Genomic DNA, 26,150 nt, shown 5'->3' on the forward strand with positions numbered 1-26,150 from the left:
TCCAGCATGGGTTCTTTGTTTTGCTTTGTTGCTTTTCAATTAAAAAAAGAATCTAACATGATGTGAGGACATTTTCCTAAAGATGAATACATTGAATAATTTGAAACTTTTCAAATTTCTAATTATCTGGCAATAGTAGACTGACAGTGCAGTACAGTGGCATCGTATCCTCCAATAAAACAATTCATTTTGCTATTGAAGATAATCAGAATCTCTCACCATTCACGAGGGTAAGCAAATAGAAAATTCATGATTTTATCCAATCAACATGATATTTCAGATTGTGAGCTTAGAAGACTGCAGTGACTACAGTGGATTAGAGATAACAAAAGTCTGAAAGTACTTCACAGCACATATTTCATCTTAAATAATGGCTTATTCCATGTGCATTCAGATCAACAGACTCGTATCAAGTTCAGTGGTCTGTGGCTGGAGCTGCAAATTTCTCTCAAGCTATATTTCCAAATAGAGGTGAATTCAAAGATGAGTATGGAACGTGCTGTTGATTCTGTCCTTCTTGTATTCTTTGTAGTCATAAATGTATAAAGTACTGTTTGCTGGGCTACAGATTACATAAAAGAAGAAAATCTCAGTTCTTTACTCCAGTAGCCTTACTCAGTAAATTAACACAAAACCACTTATGTTACTTTAGAACAACACCTCTAGGTTTAATTCTTTCAGCCTCTCTTCGCAGGGTCAGTGCTCCAGCCCCAACCATTGTGGTGGGGTCCACTCAGCTTACGCCCATTTATCAACATCTTTCCTGCACTGGGATCCCACAACTGAGTGCAATGAAGTGCAGTGTTGTGATGTGATGTAATGACACTCACCCATCGCTCACTCCTCCCTTTGCTCATCTGCCAGAGCAATTTCAACCATTGTCCCAGGTGTCCCAGTCACAGCTACCAAAGCAGCATTGACCAGAAACAGAATGTTATGGTCATATGTACAGAGCCAAACATAATCTATTTTTATGATAAGTTAAAGACTTCCAATTTTCCACAAGAAACCTTTTGTTAGAAGTCGTATAGCAATAGGAAGTCCAACAGTTCTTTGATGTGAGGGAGGTTTATCTAAACATTCCATCAAACTCCTTTTTTTTTGGGGGGGGGGGAGGAGGTGGATGTTACTCTACTAAATATTAAAAAAATTGCTGATTCTGCTTTTTTTGCAGAAGAGAATTTTTCCCCTGAACTTACTCATTAAAATTGTTTTTCCTTAAAACTAAAGAGGCAGAAGAGGATTAAAATATTCACTCCAAGCCAACCTCTGATACTTTTTGACCTCTAACCATAATACACAGGAAAAATGTTAGCTTTAAATAAAAATGCTTATATTATTAGTATTAAAAGCACACTAAGCCCATCAGGTATTTTAAAAATATGGCAAAATAGCCAGGGTCATAATAAAAATTAGTTACTACCATATGTGAAATAATTCAATAGCAATCTTAATATGTGTGTCTGTGTACTACCATTGTTTCACCATATGGAAATGTCTACTTTTGATTCTAACTACAGGTATTTACACATGCATGCTGTAGCAGAATTGGCCTCCTTTAGGTGCTGTGAGATAGGGTGTCTTGACAGCTTCAAAATCAGCCTGGCATGTGAGCAAAAATATTGAAAATTCCTGTGGTCCAGAGGCTGTATGGATGTCTGAAAGGCCATGCTGAAACTGGAATTAAAGCATGGGAAAATTTCAATTAGGGGAAAATTTCAATTACGATAAAATTTAAACAAAGTAAATTGTTTCTGTAGTAAAAATAAAAGAGCTGAAAGGGTAGAAGAACCTTGAAGAAAGCCTCATTAATTGTGAGTTGGATTTGGCATAATACAGACTTAGTTTCACAAAGGAACCAGAGCTGATTGCTAAAGACAGTGTGGATTATACAGAGAAGAAAAGGTAATTATTCCTAATAATAGTCAGTGGTACTGGTAATCTGAAGTAATCAGTGAATGGATTAGTCTCCCAAAATCCTGAAGCTGAATTCATACTTATAGGTGTTTCTAAAAAAAAAAAAACAAAACCCCATCCCCACTCTCAAACTCCCCAAAAGGGGGGGAGGGGATGGTGGTGAGGGGTGGATGTGGGGGAAGGTGATTTCTTTTAATTTCATTGCTTTTTGAGACTTTAGAAGACTCTTTTATTCAGGATCATCAGGCCTTCCTTCCTCTCTTGTGAAATTCCCATGTTGTCTCCTAATTGCAGTTAGGTAAAAAAAAAAATGTATTTGAGATACATGAAAAAAATCAAGGATTAACAGCAACAACAGAGCACCAGTTTTCTATTACTTTTAAAGTTATTATTGATTTAGGGTAAGTGTTCTGCAAAATTTTATGACCTATATCTTTGAAAAATGCTAGTGATTTTTGGTGTTGTAATGTGATGAGTCTTGGAGCTTCATGGAGCTGCTTCCTTCAGTTGTTGTCTCTTTGTGGTAGCTACTTTATATCAAGGGGCTACATCTATCCATTTTGTGTTTTAAATTGGTAGATTTCTGAAGATAATTTTGTTATTTGATTGGATTAAATCACGGATACTATTTGATGAACACTCGTAATTTGGTAAATTATTTTTTCACATTTATGGAGCAATAAGCAGAATTATGCATAACAAAAAAAGGCAAAGGCAGAGGCAAAACTAGAAATATATATTTCAATGCTAGTTCTACATTCCATATTTTCCATGGTCTGTAAATCAAACCATGTGGGAAAAAATGTCTCTGGGTATATTTTGATTTATTTTTTGTCTGTGTTTTGATTGGAACACATATTGGAACAATATTGAATATTGTTCATATTCAATATTAGTAAGCTGTCTTTGATTAAATATTCAATAGTCAATAATATTTGTATACACTATAGAGTAATATGCTTATTCATTTTCAGTAATTTTTGTATATTTTTGTGACCCATGTTAAGTAAATTAAAATCTCTCACTCTTCTATGTAATGAATACAAAAGCAATACTTTGTGGTTTTGGAATTAAATTAAGATGTCAGGCTTCCTGAAAATGAAACATCCCAGACAATGTAGTAGTTCCCAATGGAATATTCTCATACTTTATCCTTTGTGGTAAATAAATAAATAAATGAATAAATAAAATCAATCCTAGTAGTAGCAAAAAACAATAATAAAAAAAAAGTGTTTAGTGGATTTGCAAATGATTTAGTATTGGAAGCATTGGCAGGATTTTCAGTGGGACAATGGAAAGTTTCCCACAGGACCATAAAATAATTCTGGGAACCTCTTTTCAATATCAAAAGGCTCTTTCATCCCAGTACATACTTTGCATCTGCCTTCAAGTCTTCACTGGGCACTCTCAGATGAAAATATTGCAAAGAATCTGCTGCAGGCTGGTCTCAGACAGACTTTTCTGATGTGATGTGCCAGAATCTTAGGACAGCATAAAAAACATTATTCCTTCCCCCCATTACTGCAGTGACAGGCCAATCAGTCACTCAAATCCCCCCACAAAGTGCCCTGCATGCCAGTAAAGCTTTTGAAACTTAGAATCTAATTGCTCTCTTCTTACGTCTTCCACTGAAAATGAACCCATGTCTCTGGATACCATTTACAGCCCAGTGCAGCGGACACAAGGCTCGTATTAGTGGTTCAAAGCCTTGGAAAATACATCACAAAATACATAGGAAGTTGTTATTTTCTAGAGTTACTAAATAGTCTTGCATTATCCTGTTGTTCCATGGACTTTTCCAACTAAAAAAAAAAAAAAAAAAAAGAAAAAATTGAGAACTCAGTTTTGTAGCTGAGTGAGTAGAAATTCTTTAAACTGGAACATCTGAAAGTTGCTCATATATTTTTTAGAAAAGTAAAATTATTCAGATACACTAAGAAAATGTCTGAAGATGAGCTCTATTGATTCAAAATAGCCCTAAGTGTGTGAAGTTCAGAATTGTTCCCAGTCCTGCTTTTACTGTATGTTCATATATTGGATACTTGTAACATTGTAAAATTTTATATACCTGGAAAGCCAGATTACATTTTTTGCATTGTTTTGCTGAATAAGGTCTGTTGTGAAAAGCCTGGAGAAGGAGGAGCTTTCTGTTGTTGCCTTTTTGTGAACCTTGGGGAGCCTGTAACTCTGCTACGAGACCCCCATTGACAGAAACTATTTATGAAGCTTCCCTTCATTTACTGGAGAATAAGGAGAAATGACAACATAGGTCAGAACCTGTTGAATTTTGATGATATGTAGCAGCTTCGCATTTTAGTCAAATACTGTTAAAATTTAAGTTTGCAGATAAAATGTAATTGTTGCTGAGTAATGTAAGAGCAAAAGAAGAGTCTTAAATAGCCTAAGATTCTCTCTTTTCACTCCTTCTTCACTCAGCTCTAATTAATATTTCTTTCTTTGCTGAAAGGACTCCATGCTGGAGACACGAATTTGCCTATTTATCCAGGAGCTCAACATTTTACATGGTTTTTCACACTTTCTAGGTGTGGTTTTAAAGTTCTGCTATTCGATTTTTGTGCAGAGAAAACCATACATCTCCTGCTATATTGCTCTGAACAGCTGTAAAGGAACTATACTAGAAAGTTAAATCGTTGAAAAAAACCTACTTTTTACTAATTCGGTGCAATAAAACAGACTCTACTGGAGAGGCTAAAATGAGAGAACCACTAAAACTGACAGAGGACAAACTGATGGGTCAGATCCTGTGTTCATTATCAGGCAAAACTTGCCAATAGAATTAAAAGTGATTTTGTCAGAGTAAAAGATCTTCAAGATCCTACCTGGTGTTTTAACACTTGCAAATCTGCACTGTATGTGCATTTCATATTTTTTTTAATAAATATGAGCTAAAACTAACATGATCATATTCAGGATTTGGATTAAAATCAAATTTGGAATATGTCAGAATATATAGGGTTTTACACTGGCCCATTGCTGACTTTTATAGTTCCCAAGGTACAGTTCAGATTTTCAGAAGCTGGAGAGGGACAAAATAGAAAATCAGTGTTAAGAATGATTAATAGCAAATGGTTATAATATTAAAACAGTTACAAAGTTAGAATATTGCCACTTGTAAAAACATTTTAAAGTGGATAACATTTTACATCATTGGAAAAATATGTTAAATGCAGCTTTGAACGATATTTCTTTAAAATAATTTCAGTAGAAATCACCAGTATGACTGGTAGGGTATAGAAAAAGTGTTCAAGCTTACTAGTGCCTGATAGCTCTTTTAAATATACGTTATACTCTCTGATTCTCAAAGAGCATGACACTGATGCTTATCATTTAACTTGGATGTAAGGAATAATATTAAAATGCACTATAGTTATTTAGATAGATAGGATTCCACAAAAAAACCCCAGTAAGCCAAAATGTGTATTTATATAGGTTAACTTCTCCAATACGGTTGGGAGGAGGGATCTTTTAAATTCAGTTTAAACGTCTTCTCTTTATTGTGTGATTCAAATCAAAACTACAACAGGACTTCAGTTCTAGTAGCCACATGATGCTTTTTATTGTTTTGAGTAAATGGTGTTTGTGAAATTAAGAAGTTGGGTGAAAAAGATGCTTTGGTTACAGGAAAAATACTTGTAGCCACCAATACCTCAAAAAATTTTGAAAATAAACTATTTTTGCGATGTTCCCAAATACCATCCAAACAGAAAGATTTCATAGCTGTTAGTTTATCAGCAATCTTATGCTTGTGGTTCAAAAGGAGCATGGCAAAGTAAGATAAAAGATAACATTACCATGAGATTGAAATCTGTGGATTAAGATGGAAGAAGAATGAAAGTGAACAGTGTGCTGCTGCTGCAAAGACAGCCAGGGGGATGCTGGGTTTCATCAACAAGGGCATCAACAGCAGAAAAAGAAGGCATTATCCCACTTTACTCAGAGCTTGTCAGGCCACACCTGGAACCAAACCTGTTCAGTTTTAGTCCCTGCTGTACAAAAAAAGATGTGGGCAGGCTGGAGAGTGTCCATAGAAGGGCCACAAAGACAAACAAAGGACTGGGAAGCCTGTCATATGAGGATAAACAAAGAGAACTGAGTTGTTCAACCTTGACAAGAGAAGCTTCAGAGGAGACTTTATCACCATGTATTTCAAGGGTGGCTACAAAGAAGACTTCCATTTTTACAAGGAGTCACATGAAAAAGATGAGGGGTAATGGGCACAAGTTACTCTTTGGGAGATTCTGAGTGGAGAAAAGAGGAAGTTTTTTCACAATGAAAACAATCAGCCATTGGAATCATGTCCCTGTGGAAGTGGTGGATTCCCAAACATTGGATTCTTAAGGTCTGGCTGGGCAGAATGCTGGGCCACCTTGTCTAGACTGCGGTTTTTTGCCAAGAAAAGTTGGACCAGATGACTCTTGAGATCCCTTCCAACCTTGTGACAAAATAATTACTGTGTGCAATTTTGGGCACAACAATATAAGAAAGATATAAAGCTATCAGAGAGCATCCAAGAGAGAGCTATGGATATTGTGAAGGGTCTAGATGGGAAGCTGTATGAGGAGCAGCTGAGGTCACTTGGTCTGAGGAGAGTGGGCAGAGACGTCATCACAGTTTACAACTTCCTAGTGAGAGGAAGAGGAGGCGCAGGCCATGATCTCTTCTCTGTGGTGGCCACTGACAGGACTTGAGGGAATGGCCTGAAGTTGTGTTAGGGGAGGTTTAGGTTGGATATTAGAAAAAGGTTCTTCATCCAGAGGACGGTTGGGTACTGGAACAGGCTCCCCAGGAAAGTGGTCAAAGCACCAAGCCTGGCAGAGTTCAAGAAGCACTTGGATGATGCTCTCAGGAACATGGTGCAATTCTTGGGATATCCTCTGCAGGGCCAGGAGTTGGACTCGTTCATCCTTGTAGGTCCCTTCCAACTCAGCATATTCTATGATTCTGTGAAGGTGCTGGGCTTAAACGTTTCAACAAATATATTCTTAAAGAATCATTTAGTTTGGAAAAGACCTTTAAGATTAGTGAGTCAAATCAATGGCTATTTCATCAGGTAGCACCTCACACAGATCAAGCCACTTGAAATAGCCATCGAATCATAGAATCACAGAATCAACCAGGTTGGAAAAGACCTCTGAGATCATCAAGTCCAACCCTTGATCCACCACTGCCATGTTTACCAGACCATGGCACTAAGTTCCACATCCAGTCTCAACTTAAAAACCTCCAGGAACAGTGAATCTACCACTTCCCTGGGCAGCCCATTTCAATGTCTGATTACTCTCTCTGTAAAGAATTTCTTCCTAATATCTAACCAAAACCTACCCTGGCATAACTTAAGACCGTGCCCTCTTGTCCTACTGCTGATCGCCTGGGAGAAGAGATTAACCCCCACCTGGCTACAACCTCCTTTCAGGGAGCTGTAGAGAGTGATGAGGTCTCCCCTGAGCCTCCTCTTCTCCAGGCTAAACAACTCCAGCTCCCTCAGCCTCTCCTTACAGTGTTTGTGCTCGAGTCCCTTCACCAGCCTCGTTGCTCTTCTCCAGACCTGCTCCAGCACCTCAATATCCATCCTGAACTGAGGGGCCTAGAGCTGCACACAGTATTATTGGTAATAGCTGCAGCTTTAATTGCTGAAATTAAAGCTGAAAAGCAAAGGAGGCATCTTTTTTTTTCACTGAATTGGGAGGAATTAATGCAGGAAATGAATACAAATGGAAGAGCTTTCAGAATCAGGGTATTTTTGTGTGTGTGTATGTGGCCCCTGCCAATATCTGCTCTCAGGCACTAGTTAATATTTCAAGTGTAAAAAACCACAGCTCATTGCGACATTTGTCTGGCAGTCGACTAAGTTTGTTCAAGTGTGGGAGAAAAGATAGACTTGCTATGGGGTTACTTTTCCTGATCGGTCCTTTGCCAAGATTAAACTGTACAGCTGAGTTTAAATGATGATGAGTTTGCTGCCTGGATTCTGGTGAGAAACACTTAGGTATTATAGTGCAGTGCAAACAGCTCCTGTTGTAGAGACAAAATTGTGTCCTGCAATGTGTTGTGCGCTGGATCCGCCGAGGTTGCATTTTAAGTAAGGTGAAAGGTTATGCAGGCTGCAATGGGGAAGGCTTTCAGCAGAGTACAGCTGCTGGAGAGAGGGAGGGAGTGGGGAATGAAGTAATCCTTTAAAGCAAACAGAGTGGGTTAAATAATGCCATGAAACTTCCAGTTCTCAACAATGATCAGAGATCAAGCTGTGTTTGTATATACAGGACTGAGGGTTAACCAGTAACTAAAGTCTTCCGTGATTGCTACAGGTTTACATTTTCTCTGTCACTGATATTTGCCAAGTGGGATTTTGTGAGATTAGAAATAATACAGCTGGGCAAACGGGTATATTATGGGGCTTACCCAAACAGAGTTGAGAGGAGGACCACAGTGATACAATACACATGGTGAGTTCAGACCACTCCAAGAGGCCTGATGGGTCCTGTCACAAGCAAGGGGCTGAATGCAGAAAATTTTAAAGGGAACTCCATAGCTGAAAGACTACACTTTCCTCTCATTTCTTATTTCAAAGAAGTTACAGCAGTACATAAGAATATTGCAACTGAAAGAAGACACAAAGGGATTTTTTAATTTCCATTATCCACAGTGTACTCTCTGTGCTATTTGACAACCCTTTTGAGAAAGCTATTTCACTCTTTGCAGTCTTTTGTATTTCTGGAAAACATCCTGATACTTAAAAAGCAGTATAAATAACTTCTTTCAGTAAACAGTAGTAACAGCAATAGTAATAAGCAGCAAACGATATGTAATTGCAATGGTTTTGTTTAGTAATTTTCAAAGAACTGAAGATTAATTCACTTAAGAAAATTCTTTTAATTGGCACTTTGTTCTTTTCCTTTCTTTCAGTCAAGCAGAACTGGCTAATTTATCCCCATTCTTTATGCTTCTGCTATTTCTGCAAGCTCTGATGAAAGCTTACCAAAGTTTATTGATAAGATATGTGATCTTGATGCCATTTCACTTGGCTGTTGAACCTCTTTGTTCATTTTTGCTTACGGGAAGAATTATTTATATTAATCTAAATACTGCTGAGATAGAAATTAGTTCTGATACTAATAAATGATCTGGCAACAAACAACAATGACTAAAATAGACTTTTGAGATGTGTAAGTCTGTTTCCTAGTCCAGCATGTCTGTGCCTCCAGCACCCAGTACAAGGTGATTCCAGTTAACCATTGTGCTGCAAAGATCCTCTTGTACTGCAGTTGGCAAGTAACATTAAGGTTTCTTGCAAAGGGGTGAACTTTGGTAATTATTTCTTGCTCAGAAACTTTCTGCTCAGTAGATGCTGAAAGTAAATACAATTTCTCATGTCTAGCAGCAAGAATTACTAAAGATTGCCTCACTGTGCTTAGCATGTGGCAGGATAGGCTCTAGGGCAGACTTCTGCTAGGGGCAATTATGTTGCATGGTTAATACTTTTCTCAAGAATATTTCACAAAAATACTGACTCTCCTATTATCACAATACAAAGTTTTGCCTTGATACATCACTGGAATATGTTATATTTACTTTCTAAAGCACAGCTTGTCACCCTGAGTAAATTAAGTCTCCTAAGCATGTCTGCATTGTAAATATATTAAAAGCACAGAAATAAACCAGAAGGCAACAACAGAAGTTAAAATCTAAACTGAATTCCTGAAGAATTATTTCTTTAAAATGTTGTATAACATTTCTAAAATTTAAATGCTTCCATGTACATCCTTGCTGAAACATATTTTACTCTGAACTCTCAGAGACTAACGCTTGATGTAAATACAAGTAGCCCTCACTATCCCCCAAAAGCATCACTAAATTTATTAAAATTCCTTTTCACAGACTGATTAGTTCATAGAATTCTGAGAATCTGCTGAATTGACATCCATTATAAACGTGATTCCTTAACCCAAACTAAATTCCCCTTACTTTTGCACTTCTTAACTCCTGCAGAAGTAAAAGTTTGAATTAGACTATTTGTATAGCACAGCAAAGGATTGTAACAGAGCCTGTATCCAGCACAGGGGGCTTCAGTTCTGTAGTGGTAATGGAACTGTATAATAATATCACCTACTGAGCTTCATGAAACTTGTGCATGAGTAATTTTTGCTTTATAGGCTCCATTTCTGCACCATAGCTTCAAAGATGAAAGTTTTTACCTTGACTTTTTACCTGAATCTGACCTTCAAATATTTTGATATTTTTCCTTAAATTAAAAATATTGTATTTATTCTGAAATAACTGCATTTCTGTTCTCAATTAGAGAACATACCCAAGTACTAAAATCTTTCTTATCCCTTGTCCTTCTGTAGAAATGGTGCACAATCAGGATCTTACAAGACTGTTATGAAAATTTCTGTCAGTTTTGGGTTGTGTATACTGCTTCTGAAGGGCAAAGGATTTGGGCACTTATATCTTCTGTTTAATATGGTAAAGTCCTTAAAAAGCTGGAACTGTATCATAAATTTTCGCTTAATTCTACTTGGTAACAAACCAGGAAAAAATTGAAGAGCTTTAGGACTATAGGGTCAAAGTTCACCTATTGTAACATTTTATTTACTGACCCCCATACAACAGAAAGAGATAAGTAGGTGATTAAGGATTTTTTAAATTAATGTGATTAAAATGCTAATTATATCTTTTATCCTAATGGTCTAATATATAGTCAGCAAAACAAAAGACCTATGAAAGCATTTAGTAAGTAAATATTTGTGCATGAAAGACTTAACAAAGATAATATTAAGGCTTAGTTACCATTTACTGTTGCTTACTAATGAAAGTTAATGGGTTGCATTCAAAAAAAGCTTTGAGAACACTTCAGAATTGTCAAGAAGTAAATAGCTTTTCTTTAGATACATCTTGCCTTAATAGCAAAGGAGTATGAAGGTTTCAATGCTAACACAGTTGGGCGCCTTCTCTTATTCATTAAGTAAACTTTTGTAAGAAACATTTGAGTGGTTAAGATCTTGACACCACTGAGGAGGCTGTTACATATTCCTATAGTGCATATTTCTAAACACTTGAATAAATATAGCTGCAATTCTGTTGAGACCATAGGGGTGACATCTTCATAGTGTCGTAATCAAGTTAATCAGTTTATAGTTGTGTACTGTTGAATAAATTCTTGATGATGGGATTTTTTATGAGCTGTTGTCCCATGGCATCCCTTCCATGAGAATAAGTCAATTCATATCATTAATATGGGCCAAAGCTTCCAGATCAGCATTAGTTAAATAGTGGCCATATTGACTAAATTAGTGAGATAAAAATACACTGTCTATGTCAGCAGATTTCACTATTAAGTTATATTATTGTAATAATTACTTCAGTACTAGAATTATATGCATGAAATTTTTGATTTTATTATTTTAGTGTTAACACTTATGGAAAAATGGTCAAATTTCTTACATTACTGATTTACACTGTGCTTCTCTGGGTGGTCTGGGAAGTTCTGTGTGAACATACAATTTTCCTATAGGTTCTTACAATGGTCCCTTTATATTTTGTAAAACTACTCAAGAATGTTAAGTCTCTTTGTTGTAATCCAATTTACAAAATGATCCTGTAATCTCTTGGAACATGAACCATTTATTTTAATGTGAACCATCTTATAAGGTAATAGAAACCTGATTGCACTATGTAGAGAGAAATATGGCTAGTTTCAGCTTTTTTTAAAAATCTCAAAGTGAGTTTCAAATGAAGTTTACGTTCTTTGGCTGATTGGTAAATTATAATGAGCACATTGGCAAGAAATTCACAGATTGTTTTGAGAAACTGTCTGTAAAATTGATTGTGTGTGTTAGAAAATATTCATATAAATAATCCCATAGCTGTTAATAACAATATTCATAGATATAAAGCTGCTTACTTAATGCTTGGTGGAAGTAGATCCAGGTGCCCAAGCTAGATTTCACTGTCAGAACAGGCAAAGCAGGGCATTACACAAGGATCAGAGTATGTGAAAGAACTGCAGAAGTTCAGTGGCACAGAAACTTCTTGAGCCTCTCTTCCCTTTCTCATTTCTCTTGAAATTTTGATCTGCACAAATTTCGTTACTTTCACGTTTATTTTTATTATGTATGAGTAGCAGAGAGTCAGGTCAATTCTTTCCCCATCTACGGTTAGCAAAGAATAGACCAGTCTTAATAACTAGGCTCAATACTTGAGAAACCCATAGAGCAGGTTTATTGCTCCCACTTGCTTCCCTTGCACAGTATAAAAGGGAGTCTCAGTCACCTTTGTTGCAACATTTTTGTCCATTCAGCCCATCATTTCATTTTGTGCAGATGTAATTAACAGCAGGAGCATTGTAAGGTATCTTTGGCTACAGTTGGCTGTGAAAAAATTCTGTGTTTGAGGTAAAAAACTGTGCCTGCAACAGGAGTGGTTCCTAGTTTTTAGATTCAAAAAGAAAACCACCTGTAGAAGATGTAACCATTTGAGAAATTGATTCACATTTCTGTGTTGCTTTTGTACTTTGTGTAAAGATGCAAGTGCTCAGCTGTATTCATGGCACATATTTTACAGACAGCAAAAGGAAGCCGAAGCTTTTCAGACTGCTCGGTTCACTCAGAAGTATTCTGTGCCTGCAGATAGTCCCAAGGTGTGTTTAAATCCCCTGTAAAGCAATTTGGTTAAAAAGATTCTGTTTAACAATTTTCTGATGTGCATTTGAGACAGCAGGAGATTTGGGGCTTGGTTTTGGTTTTTTTTGTTAAAATTGGGATACCTACTTAAAGTGTCTTCCTCAGATAGGTGGTGGATCCTAGCTTCTCATAAAACACTGAAGTTTACCTTTGGAGAAATCAGCTGGTAGGAGTTTAGATTTTTTTTAGGTGGCTAGTATTTCCTCCTCTTTAGCAGCAGTTAAAGGCCACCCTTGAAACATCTCTGAGATGTCAACGTGAGCACCTAGGTCATTTTTATGGAATCAGAAAAAACAAATCAAGTCTAGCTAAGGCTGAAGTACACAGGATGCCTGTCAATATAAATGAGTTTATTCTGCTCAAATAAAGAACAGTTTCCATGAAGTATCAAGTCAGAGTAGACAACTGATAGTAAGTCTTTGATCAGCTCCTAGAGCGTGTGAGCATTTATAATAAAATTTGTGATAAAAATTATGATAAAATTCGTTATTTGGATATTTATGGAAAGAATTTGATCCTACAGTTTTATCCTGATGTAGCTGCTCATTTTGGGCAGTTATATAGGGGTGAGCTCTTTTATTTACCTTCTCAAAGATAAAGAGGTCTCCCATAAAGGCACTTTACTTTCTTTTCCTGGCTTTGATATGTTAGATTTGGTTGTGGTGGTGTACTGCTGTGGTCCATTTCATAGTGCTGCCTATGTGTAATTTTCCTCTACTGCTAGTTCAGAACAGACTGACCTTAACAAGATTAGTCAGAAAATATAATTCAGTAAAACAATATGATTATATTCAGAAAGTTGTCTCTCTTATCAGTCTCTCTGATTTCAGCAGGATTGTTCTATGTTTGAGAATTCTGACATACTGTTGAATTACCATTCTCCAGAAAAAACCCCAAACCCCAACTCCACCAGGTATGCAGCTGGTGCTAAGCAGCAATCTGTGTTGGTGGAACATGGTCTTGATTTCCTAAACATTCAGTTCTGCATTTTCTCAGACAGGAAACACTAGAGATTAATGAAAGTAGCGTGATCCCTGTGACCCTAAATGTAGGTAATTAGCCATTTTAGTCATCTTCCACCAATCTGCAGAGCGCACTGAAAAGAACAACACAAAGCATTTGCATCCCCTGGATGCTGATGGAGCCTTACTTGGTTTTACATTAATATCTGACTGGGGCCTTGATAAACATACTTCTGCTTGCCATTCCTTTTCTACCTTGTAAATTTTCTCCTTCGAAATATATATTAATATATATAAATATCTAATAAACTAGAAAGAAGTTCAAACCTAAGACAATATAAAATTCAAATACCAAGGTATAGCTATCCATTATAGTACTGGTATCTCTTCCACAAGCCCTTGTTTGTCAGTCAGTTCCTTATGCTTTGACATACAGAAATAAGGGTTCTGAGAGAATACGCTTTTATAAAACTAGTGATATTGCACAGTGATAAATTGTTTGATCTGCATTATTATTCCCAGTCTTTTATTGTTATAGGTTTTTGTATCCATTTGTGACCTTACATACAATGAAAATTTAGGTTATAGACACAATCTGTTCAAAAATTGGGTCTGGAACTCCAATTGGCCACACTATGTCGTGATGTGCCATTGTGTGTTTTATTCTTTTTTTTTTTTTTTTTGGTGGTAATAAAATACTGATAACTCAGAAAAATTTACTGGGTTGTTATGAAAAAATCAGATATACAGTGGTAATTTCTGGCTGGTATTTACTGAGAGGGACATTTTCTTAGGAGGGAAATAAAGTTTTCTAATTTATGTGTTGGAATGTTAAAAAAAAATGGACTTGTAGAAATATAAAATCAGTTTGAAGACACAAAATAATGATTTTATTTCCATGAAAAACATGTTTTGGAAGGTTATAAAGCTGATTCAAAAGCCAGGGCTCAGTTTCAATAAATAAATAAAAATAAACCTTAGCCACAAAGAGAGAGCAATACTTTTCAAATAATTGCTGTCTTTCAGAATTCTATGTTAGGCAGTGAGTAAAATAAATATCAATAAGATAAAGGAGTGCAGGATGCATCAATGCCTGGCACTTAGGTGTTAAGAATAGCTTTACGCAATTAAATTGCTTTAGATGTGTTACAACAGAAGGAAGATCTTTAAATATTTCTTTCACAATAGATTTTAATGCTGCCTTCATTTCTGTGTAATTTGCACTGCTTTTTGGACAGGTGTTAAATATTGTGTCTATGACGTATATTTTGCTCTTTCTTTCGTCTTTTCCCTGCACTGAAAACTGACTAGACAGTGCAGTGTTTAGTTTTGGTGGAATTTGTTTTTAAAAACAATAAATCTTTTAAAAATTAATCAGCTGGAAGTTAAAGAAGGCCAGGACAAGAAAGATGTCACACATTTGGAGAGAAAGGTGGAAATGCTTGTGATGAGTCATAGTTCCTGACGGAGATCATCCTTCAGTTTGGGACTGACCTCCAAAAAAATTTATTTTCAGCATAAACAAGCTGTACCTTTGCATTAGCATGTACAACGGTAGAAAATTTGTGAGCATTTGCCATCAGTCAGCATCTGTTCTCTTTGTGTAAGTAGTCTTTCATATTATCTTTGTCACACAACACTTAGTGTTTTGAAGGTATAGATCTACACTTGATTTCAAGGAGGAAGCCAGTGTAGAGTGTGGAGAACAGTTGTGATGGATTTGTTGGAATCTATGTTGCTGAAGTGCTGTACTGGCAGACACTTTAAATAGCATTATGCATTGTTGAGGTGGAGACAGGAGGTACAAATATTGCATTTAACAAAGGAGAAGTTGCAAGAGTTTTCTCTCATATGCAGATGATAAATATATAATGAATAGATGTAGCTGTACAAGTGTTTGGTAACCAAAGACATTTTGCAGCAGTCCTAAACTGTGTACTCAGATGATTGCTAATCAGTGCCAAATGTATGGTTTAATGCATACAAGCAGAGATGTGTACCATCTTCGTGCTCCTTACTCATCTGTGTCATTTTCTTACTTCACATTGATGCTGAAAATATCTGGAGAGAACTGATCTTTTTGACAGTGTAAATGAAGAGTATGGGCATGGATGTAGTTTCCTGTTACTGTTGTTTGGAGGGAATGATTTAAATCATTTCAACACATTCTGTCTGGATCCCTGCCATACCTTGGGACAGATGATGCTGGATTATGCTGGAAGATTGTGAAGATGAGAATGAGTATCTGCTCACTGAAAGTAGATCTTCCATCAATCTCTCTAAATCTTGTCCTGTCTTCTATGCTGGCTTTGATCCCAAATGCAATGGATCAAGGGTATTGGCTTCAACTGAGTGAATTATATTGCTCTCTGGCAGCCATTTTAGACCTGTTCAGATCTGAGTAATGCTAAGACAGAGTTTTCCTATTTGAGGATTTTTCAAGTGTTGGTCCAAATACTGCATGCCCTAGAGAAGAAAAGAATATATTTTCCATAACTCAAACATGATTTGTTTCACTCAAGAGTGGTTGCAGTCACTCATGACGTTCTTTCATCAGCTAGGCAGCTAATCGAATTGCAAAAACTTTTGAGGAAGACTCCTGTCCAATTTCCACTATTCCTTGAATAGTGTGGCCTTTTCAAATACTCCTGGTGCATAAGGGAGGAACTGGACTACTTAAGAAGCCTTAAGTGTATGTGGTGATGTCACCAAAATAGGAAGATAGCACTTTACATTAGTGAGAATTTATGAAATATCTTCCATATCAAAAGATACCATGTACTTTGTACCTCAGCCAGTTAAACTTGCAGACTGTGGCCCTGATCCAGAGACCTCTGAAATAATTCTTTTCTTTGACCTCGTTGGACTTTGTAATCCAAGCTGTCCCTATGGCAATGATTTCATATGCCATGCACATGAGACAGCTCCTGTTGTGGCTTATGCCAGCTCACAGGAGAGGACAGCAATAATATATACCAGTTCAGTAAAAATGAATAAAAAATGTTGTTTCTAATTGAAATCACAAAATAAATGGTAATAGGTAAAGTGGACAGTAATCCTGAACCCAAGGCTTGGTGTTAGCATAATCCTCTTGAAAGAAAAAGCATAATAACTGCTAAAGAGTAGAATGATTTATGTTAAAATATTCCCTCATTGTAGAAGAAAATAACTTGCTAAATCACCAGTACCAGTTTTCTCGCCATCATAATGTCTTTGGTTGTTTTCTAGTCAATCTCCAAGCCTACTACTTGTTTTTCTTCTTCTCAATTGGATAGATTCAGAACATCAAGCCCTGTTGCTCTAAAATGAGTGGAGGCAGTCTGTGCCTAGTCAGTCTGTGCTGCCAGCTCGTCACAGACAAGTCAGAGTGGACATGGCAGGACCAGCCACATGTTATGCTTCATAGAACAAAGCCCTGCAGAGTCCTGCTGCTTAGATTGTACACTGTAACACATTAAAGTTACCAAACACATCCCAGACAAAAGCTGTTTTGAAGTGTTGGCAGAGTGGCTTTCTTGTTAAATCTATAGCAATCTGTGCATATAAATCTATATATAAATATTCTTTGCAGAGTACACATAACTTGTGCAGAATGTTCTCTAACCAAGGGGAAACACATTATTTTAATAGGGCCTTGCTCACCAAAAAGACAGCTCACATCCCATGTAAACTAAACATAGATGGGTAAGCTCTCCACTCCAGCTAGGTAACCACAGCAGCATGACAGGAGCAGGGATAGAAGCTTCCTTGTCTCTCTTAGACCTACAATTGATTTTCCACCTTTTCCACCTAAGGTCCCATAAAAGGCAGAGGATGTTGTAGCTGCAGTGGAATTGTGTGTATGAGGGAAATAGTGTGCCTTTGAGTACACACACACAAAGAATAAATATAAAGACGTTTGTTAGGTTGACTCTGTGGAATTTAGAATTCTGTGTCACCATGGACAAAATGACATTTAATGTTGAAATATGTGTTTATACAATATCAGTCTTTTTAAGGCATATAGTGTTATTGCTTAATGCAATTGTGATATTGTTTTATATTTCTGGAGTTCAACCATAAAAAAAGTTAGGGTACGATTCAAAGCAACATCTTAATACTCTACTTCTTTTTCTGTGATTTTACTAGAAAGCTAACAGAGGTATGAACCTGAGTGTACCTGGTTGGCCCTGAGCGATCAAGGGAAGCCAGTTGATGTAAAGTCTTTGGATGTCAGTAAAACTTTTGATAGTGTCTCTCACAGGATCCTTCTGGACAAAATGTCCAACACTCAGCTGGATAAGCACATCATGTGGTGGGTGAGCAATTGGCTCATGGGTTGAGCACAGAGGGTAATAGTGAATGGCGTGACATCAGATTGATGACCTGTCACTAGTGGGGTTTCACAGGGCTCCATCCTGGGCCCTGTGCTCTTCAACATCTTAAATTTCTTGGAGACGGGACTGGAAGGGATACTAAGCAAGTTTGCAGATGACACAAAACTTGGAGGACCTGTTGATTCCCTCGAAGGCAGGGAGTCCCTGCAGAGAGACCTCGATAAATTAGAGGACTGGGCAGTCACCAACCATATGAAGTTCAACAAGGGAAAGTGTCAGATTCTGCACCTGGGATGGGGCAACTCTGGATGTACGGACAGAATGAGGAATGAGATGCTGGAAAGCAGTGCCACGGAAAGGGATATGAGTCAGCAGTGCCCTGGCAACCAGGAGGGCCAACCATGTCCTGGAGCACATCAGGCACAGCATCGCCAGTCAGGGGAGGGAGGGGATTGTCCTGCTCTTCTCTGCACTGGTGTGGTCTCACCTTGAATATTGTGTGCAGTTTTGGGGACCACAATATAAGAAAGATGCTCTGATGCTGTCTCTTAGGGAGCATCCAAAGGAGAGCCATGAAAACGGTGAAGGGCCTCGAGGGGAAGCTGTATGGGGAGCTGCTGAGGTCACTTGGTCTGCTCAGCCTGGAGGAGACTGAGGGGAGACCTCATTGCAGCTACAACTTTCTCATGAGGGGCAGAGCAGAGGCAGGCACTGATCTCTTCTCTGTGGTGACCAGTGACAGGACCTGAGAAAATGGCCTGAAGTTGTTTTGAAGGAGGTTTAGGTTGGACATTAGAAAAAGGTTCTTCACCCAGAGGGTGGTTGGATGCTGGAACAGGCTCCCCAGGGAAGTGGTCACAGCATCAAGCCTGACAGAGTTCAAGAAGTGTTTGGACAATGCTGTCAGGCACTTGTTGTGACTCTTGGGGATAGTCCTGGCAGTGGTAAGGGTTGGACTCATTGATCCTTATCAGTCCCTTCCAATTCAGCATATTCTGAGATTCTGTGATTTAAACCACTATAAAATGATTTACACAGGTGTACAAACAAGAGTGTATATTTATTTGCAAACCTATTTGTGATGCCTTCCTGTGATTCAGTCAATAATATTCAGCTTTATTCATGATGTGGCTTCTTTTTAGTTTTCTGAAAAGAAACAGGCAAACAGAATTTAAAATGATTGAAATATGCAGATTCTGGAAATGTTAACCAGCTCCTATTTGCAAACAAATATGTCACATACTCCACAGCTGAATATAGCTGACATCTTAGGAATTGGAATATGACAGGATTAAAATGAAAAAAAGACATATACAAAGAACAGAAAGGGATCATATTAAGACTAAGAACTATGTTTTACTTGTTAGGCTGCTGGTGTCTTACTGATGGACATTTGTTGCACTATTTGAGTCATATAGTGGAAATTATTTCCTTCAGGAAACAAAGCAGATAAATTTATTACATATTCAGGGTAAGAAGGAAACCCAGAAGTGTTTTCTGTATTCAAAGTTTGGTGATAGTTTGATAAGGGACAGCTGATGTATTCAAAAACAGGAACTGAAGTAGGACCATAAACCATGCAGGGGATGAGGGGTAAAAATAAACATGCCCAAAAAAGAGTTGATACTGTAGAAGGATATGGACAACGAAGGATGTCAAGACAGGAGTCATTGCATGGAGACGGAGCTAGTACCAGAGTCAGAAAATTTGAATTTCCCAAAATAATGCTTATAAACAGAGATTTTTTTTGTCTAGTGCAAGGAAAAGTGTTCTAAAAAGCAATGGAAGTACATCTTCCTGTATGTTTTTCATCTTTGAATATTGAACCATAACTATTTTTGTTTTGTTTTTTCTACCATAAAACCTCCCCATTCATGGCATTCCAGGATGTCATGTTCACATCAACACTGAATTTGCAGTGAATTTCCAATATTACCCAATTAGAGTGATATAAAAACACAGGAATGAATTCTTCCAAGTAATACTATCCTGTGTAGCAAAAAGGACTGAACAACTGCTTCCCATCAAAGATTAAATGGCCTATCGATATGGTTCAGTAATAGTAATGCAAGGGACAGTTACTGCTCATTTGCCAGTGCTGCAAATGTTCACACAACATTACTTTTTGTAATGGAGCACTAAAGAAAAGTAAAACATCAAGGAGGGTAGGGGGGGAGCATGACCTCTTTTCAATCCCTTCTCCCCAGAGACAGAAAGACATCAGTACCCATTCTCTTATTGTTTACAAAGAATTTACTGTCTCTGATGTGGTACTGATCAGGTGCATCCTATTTCTATTTTCTACTTGGAGAAGCACCTGTAATCCTACAGATTTCATGCGCAGTGGTAAAGTTGCTAAGAATCATAATGAAAGATAAGAAAAACTGTTTGTTTTACCCTTCACTACAAGATCCCATGTTGTATTGCAGTTCTGAAGATTCAGGGAAGACTTTTGCAACTGGTACTTCAGAGGAGGGGAATCAAGGAAACATTTTGCAGTATCAGTCATAATGGCACATTTTCCCAAAATCATGAGATTTACATTTGTTTCTTTTACTTATTCTCAAATAATAAACATACTCTGTCTTAATAAACAGAATAAAGATGCGTTTATTCTGTTAGTTCAACACACACTCAAGAAGCTATTTTCCTTGTTTTAGTAATGACATGAAAAAATACCTAATTAGATTTGAGGTTTGGAACATTTCATTTCAGATACAATACCTATCATCATGATCAGTACAGGTTTTGTCATGGAGCCAACAACTCTCAAAACTAAACACAAAATTCACTCACATATGTACAAAGGAGGAGAAGACAATCATAAACAACAAACGTTTTGTTAAAATGATTAGCTGTGATACCATTTGTTAAGGCAAATGCACCCCTTTGTCTGTCTTTCACTCCTTAACTTGTTTCCTTGCAATGTAAGTTCAATTCAGGTTTTTCTACTACTGTTAAATATTGATCTAAAGTAAGAATATACCATAAGGTGGATAGAGAATATTAAGACCTGTTTGATCATTTCTCTCTCCCAGTTGTTTTTCCCACCTTTTATATGGTATGTGCATGGATGAAACACTCACATTTGTATTAGTCACAGAAATGTTAATTACATCTTTGCTTGCTCAGTTCTTCTCCCTCTGGAAGTGCAATCAGGAGGCTACACTGAATCAGGTTTAGATGGCAACACTTCTAAAATAACTGTGTGATCTTCATCACTCCAAAGGACATGTTCAATATCAAACTTGAAATGCTTTGAATTCATTCTCTGTAGCCTTTCCCGGAACTAATTTGAAGTAAAGTTGAAGAGATTCCTGTTTCATACACAGAAGGTAGGGGAACATCACCACAGTTCTATGCTTCAGATTTATTCTGTCTCTGTATCCAGGGAGAACTCGACACTGCAAGGCAGCTGCAGACACAGATTTCAGGCACACCAGTAGATGCCATGATAAAGAAATGTATTCTACATTTTCTCAAAGAGAGTTAGATAGCTTAAAGCTGTTAACCTTTTCTGCACTACTTTATCATTCAGTGATATAGGCTGTGTGCAATGATTTAAATGGAAACATGGGTGGTCAAAGTTGAATCTTGGACCTGTGTGAATGGTATGCCATCCGTAGGGTTTCAGGGCTGACATACTTGGTGATTTTGGTTGCCAATAGAAGTGTTCTGGACAACGATGAAATAAGTCTGTACTGAAAACATCTACAGAGCCCCTTTTGTACATCCAGTCCTTTCTGTTTGCTTCTCTTTAATAAATGGGGGCAACCCACTTGAGGATAAATCTTGGCTCAGACTATAAGAAGAATAGATAAAGAGAAAAGTAATAACACATAAAAATATACTGAACTTGAACTAAGTATGTTGGGATCTGATTCTTTAAAGAAAAAACCTTTCGGGTTTGAAGAGGAAATTGTAGTGTTCATATTATGCTTTCATGATCTTGAGGAAAAGAAGCCAGGTCTTTGCTTATTAGTCAGGCTGAACTGAGGAAGACTGTGCTGTGTTTGCACAGAAGTTGCTAAGGGCAATCATTTGACTTGGTTACACTGGCAGCTGACTGTACCTTGTGTACATATGAGCCACTCCAAAAATTTATCAAGAAATTTTCCAATTAATTCATAGAAGTTAAATATTAATGCAAAAGTAAACAGTCTGTTGACTTGCTGTGTGGCTCATTAGTTAGGAGCATAGCAGCAGTGTTGAAATAGTGATAGTTTCAAGAAATGTATGCTAAACCTAGCTCTCTTTTCACAGAGCAGCTATGTATCTGAAAGGGAACACAGTAAATTCCACTGTAATTTGCAAAGGGAAAGTCTCTGTGAGATTGATTTTGTTCTTTCTTTGATCATCCCAGGCATTTTTAGCTTTGTAATGTGTTCTGTAGCATGGACTATGGTGCTGTTTATTCAAAAGTTATATGATGAACTTTCTGGGTTTAGATCAGTAATGTTGCTGATGTTTTTCAACAGAATCCGAATTCCCTCTACTCGGCTCTAGTGAGGCCACATCTTGAGTGCTGTGTCCTGTTCTGGGCTGCTCAGTAAAAGAGAGACATGGAGCTCCTGAAGCAGGTCCAATAGAGAGCAATAAAGATGATTAAAGGACTGGAACATCTCTCTTACGAGGAAAGGCTGAGGGAATTGAGCCTGTTCAGTCTTGAGAAGAGATGACTGAAAGTGGACCTCATCAATGCCTATAAGTATCTGAAGACAGGGTGTCGAGAGGATGGATCCAGGCTCTTGGGGGTGCCAAGCAATAGGACAAGAGTCATCAGGCTGAAACTGATGCACAAGTTCAGCCTGACTATGATGAAGGACTTCTTTATTGTGCGGATGACCAAGCACTGGAACAGATTGCCCAGAGAGGTTGTAGAGTCTCCCTCACTGGAGAAATTCAAGAACCTTCTAAGCACAATCCCATACAATGTGCTCTAGGATGACCCTGCTTGAACAAGGAGGTTGGACCAGATGACCCTCTGTGGTCCTTTCCAACCTGCTCCATTCTGTGATCCTGTGAGTTACTCAGGCTTGTATGTCCAAGCAGGTTTTGAGTATCTCAATGGACAGAGACTCCACAGCCTCACTGGGTGACCTGTTTCGCCCACATAGTAGAAAAAAATTTTTTTTCTTACAGTTAAATGGAATTTCCTGTATTTCAGTTTGTGCCTATTGAATCTTGTCACTGGACACTGCTGAATCTTGTTCTTTCACTGGTACTTGCTCCTTTCTCCCAACAGACATCAGGAGTACTGGCCCAAAGAAAGCAGAAAAATTTCTTTTCATATTCAACCAAACTGCTGGTGGCAGAACACTTACTGGCAGCTGAGGTAGAGACATACCATAGACAAAGGGGCAGGGGAGGTAGGTGATTTGCTGCTAATTGGACCTTGGCATCAGGACATGGCTTTTTCTAGAGTATAGGCCATGGAGCAGGATGTAGTCCTGTGGATTCAGTGCTGTACACTAGAAGGAGGAAATGTCTACAAGAAAGGAAGTGCCATTGCAGGGATGCAAGGCTTTTGCTGAAGGAGAAGCCAAAGACTGTGCTTAGTGGAAGCAAGGTTTGTAGGTATATTCTTAGGTGACCAACCAGTGACTTTTTTTAAGTTACCTTGGACTCTGTTGCTGAAGGTTTAGGAACATGAATTGCAGTTATATGTAAGTACATTTCCAAAGGTTTTATCTATTCAGCTACAGCAGGCACAGAGGGACCATTTTAGTCTTGGAGACAAGGACTGAAAGAAATCTTAGCAAATTATCGTTCTTAGTTTATGTGTTTAGGATTTTCTTTCTTTTGTTTCCAGTTTTATCGCTTTAGAGACCAACATTTGGGGATCAAGATGAGACAGTGTCTAGAAATGAGCCTGTATATAATTGTTGCAAAGCATTAGTAGGAATTGAAATCCAAAGGTGAAAGGAAGAATTTGTATTCATTGATTGTTTGTTGGTGAGAAAATTTTCTTGCCTCGTTGAAGTTACACTATCTTTTGAACAACCAGTTCCAAGACTGGCTTTACCAAATCATGGATCATTTTCAGATGTCAAAGATCCCCAGCAGTTTCCAAATCTCTTCATAGATTGGAAGATTTTATGTAAAACTACTCCTTCTCTTCCTTAAAATGATCTAAAAGACATTAGAAGTCTTTCAGGCTCTGGAACTAATTTTATTAGAGCAAGACTTATCCAGACTGAGGCTATTTTTTTTTATATAAAGCAAGTTTTGACCTCCTGAACTAGAAACACTCTAAAGGTCTGAAAAGAAATCTCTCCCCCATGCCTATGCTCTTGAAAGAAGGGCCTTGCAAAGCAGTCTTGCTTCCTGGCCTCTCAGCTTCACAAATCTTTTTGCATCAACTATGATCAATGAAGCCTCCTCAGGCTGTGCTGAGACAGTGTAAACAAAAGCCTTCATTTTGGCTGGAATTAGGCTCTTATAGCACAGCCATGTACAGTAGACAGAACAAACAGATAAGGCAGGTCTGCTGTCCATCAAAATGGTGTCAGGTTCATTATGTCACATCTCATCAGGTTTTCTTGTTGTTCTGTGTGATATAATTGGACAAGCTCTACCTTTGACTGCACTAAGTTCCAGAAGTGTAAGAACACAGCTTCAGAGATGTTGGGGCTGCTGACAATTTGTTTGGTGCTGAGAACAGAATCATTTATGTTCGAAAAGACCTCTAAGATCATCAACCCCAGCACTGCCAACACCACCACTAAATCATTTCCCTAAGCATCAGAACTACACATCTTTTAAATCCCTCAAGAAATGGTGACTCCACCACTTCCCTGGGCAGCCTGTTCCAGTGCTTGACAACTCTTTTTGTTAGGAATTTTTTTTTAATATCTAACCTAAACCTGCCCTGGTGCAACTTGGGGCCATTTCCTCTTGTCCTATCACTTGTTACCTGGGAGAAGAAACTGCTACAGTTTCAGAGGACATCTTTACAGACCTCAGCAGCTGTCTATTTCAGTGAATTTTGTGAAACGTGATGGCTGGGGGAGCATTTATTTTGTCAGGGAAAACTCACATTGAAAGTAAACCTCAGAGATAAAAGACTTGCACAGCTAAAACAAAAAGGTCTCAAGGCTTTTGAACTGAACCCAGCATCCTGATTATAGATTTAATTCCAGTAATTTCTATTACATATGTTTTTCCTGTAAGGAAATGCAGGAAATTGCATGTATTGTTTTAAAAATTGCTCTCTTAAATACTGTAGCTGTCTTTCCTGGTGATCAAAGGAGATAGACTTGATCTAGCATTAGTATGTTTTGCTGTAACAAATCAACAGAGCTAAATAAAGAACTGTGTTATGAAGCTGTACTGGTCAATTCACATATACTCTAGTGAAAATATTCTCCTGTTTGGTGTTTGGATGGGTTTTGTTTGGGTTTTTTTTTTCCTTTTTTAGTGTAAGTTCATTAATGCTTACCTTGAATTGAAAATGAAACCTACAATCAAGTTTTAAGTACGAATGTCATATGTTTAATTTATATTTAATATTTGCAAATATTTAGTCCTAAGGGAAGAATTAGTGCTGACATCAATGTAATTTACCTGAATGCTCATGCTGAGACAGGAAAAATTCTCTTTTCCCATACTCATTAATGTGTATTGCTAGATAAGCCAGAGGTGTATTTTTAAAATATCTTTTTATTTGCAGCTTGCCAAAGTGACTGTTGTAATGCTCCATGCATACTGTGTCTCACAGGTTTCTACTAAACCATACTTTATAAGCACAAAGCTGAGATGGCTTTTTTTTTTTGTTTGCTTATTTACAAGTTGTTGATTCTGAAATTTCAGCTTCAAAAGTGAAAGACAATCACATTTTTTATTTTGCACATTAATAACAAGGATCCAGGAGACTGGCTATGCCTTTAATAATATCCATACAACTCTACTGCCATCATGCTCTGTGCTTGGTAGCATCTGCGTGGATTCACTGACTCCCACAGAGGCTCCGCTGTGCACTTAATAGTGAATTTAGTCAATGGTTTTGCTGGTGAGGTTTTAGCCCTGATCAAACACTTAGCTGGAGGACTCTCAGATTATTAGCAATCACAAAATTGTAAGGCCACTCTTAATATATGACTTAGATACCCCAAACTTATATGCTTTCTGATCTCTGTAGTGGAAATCCTGAATCGTCATTTATACACTGAAGTTCCCTGTACAGGGCAGGGCCTTAAAACTGAATCCAAATAAGGTGCTGGATAATTAAGGTGTGTGATACTGTTAGTTAAAGA

Source organism: Corapipo altera, unplaced genomic scaffold (genome assembly GCF_003945725.1).
Source record: "Corapipo altera isolate COAL_440 unplaced genomic scaffold, ASM394572v1 48b, whole genome shotgun sequence".
NCBI classification, from domain to species: domain Eukaryota; kingdom Metazoa; phylum Chordata; class Aves; order Passeriformes; family Pipridae; genus Corapipo; species Corapipo altera.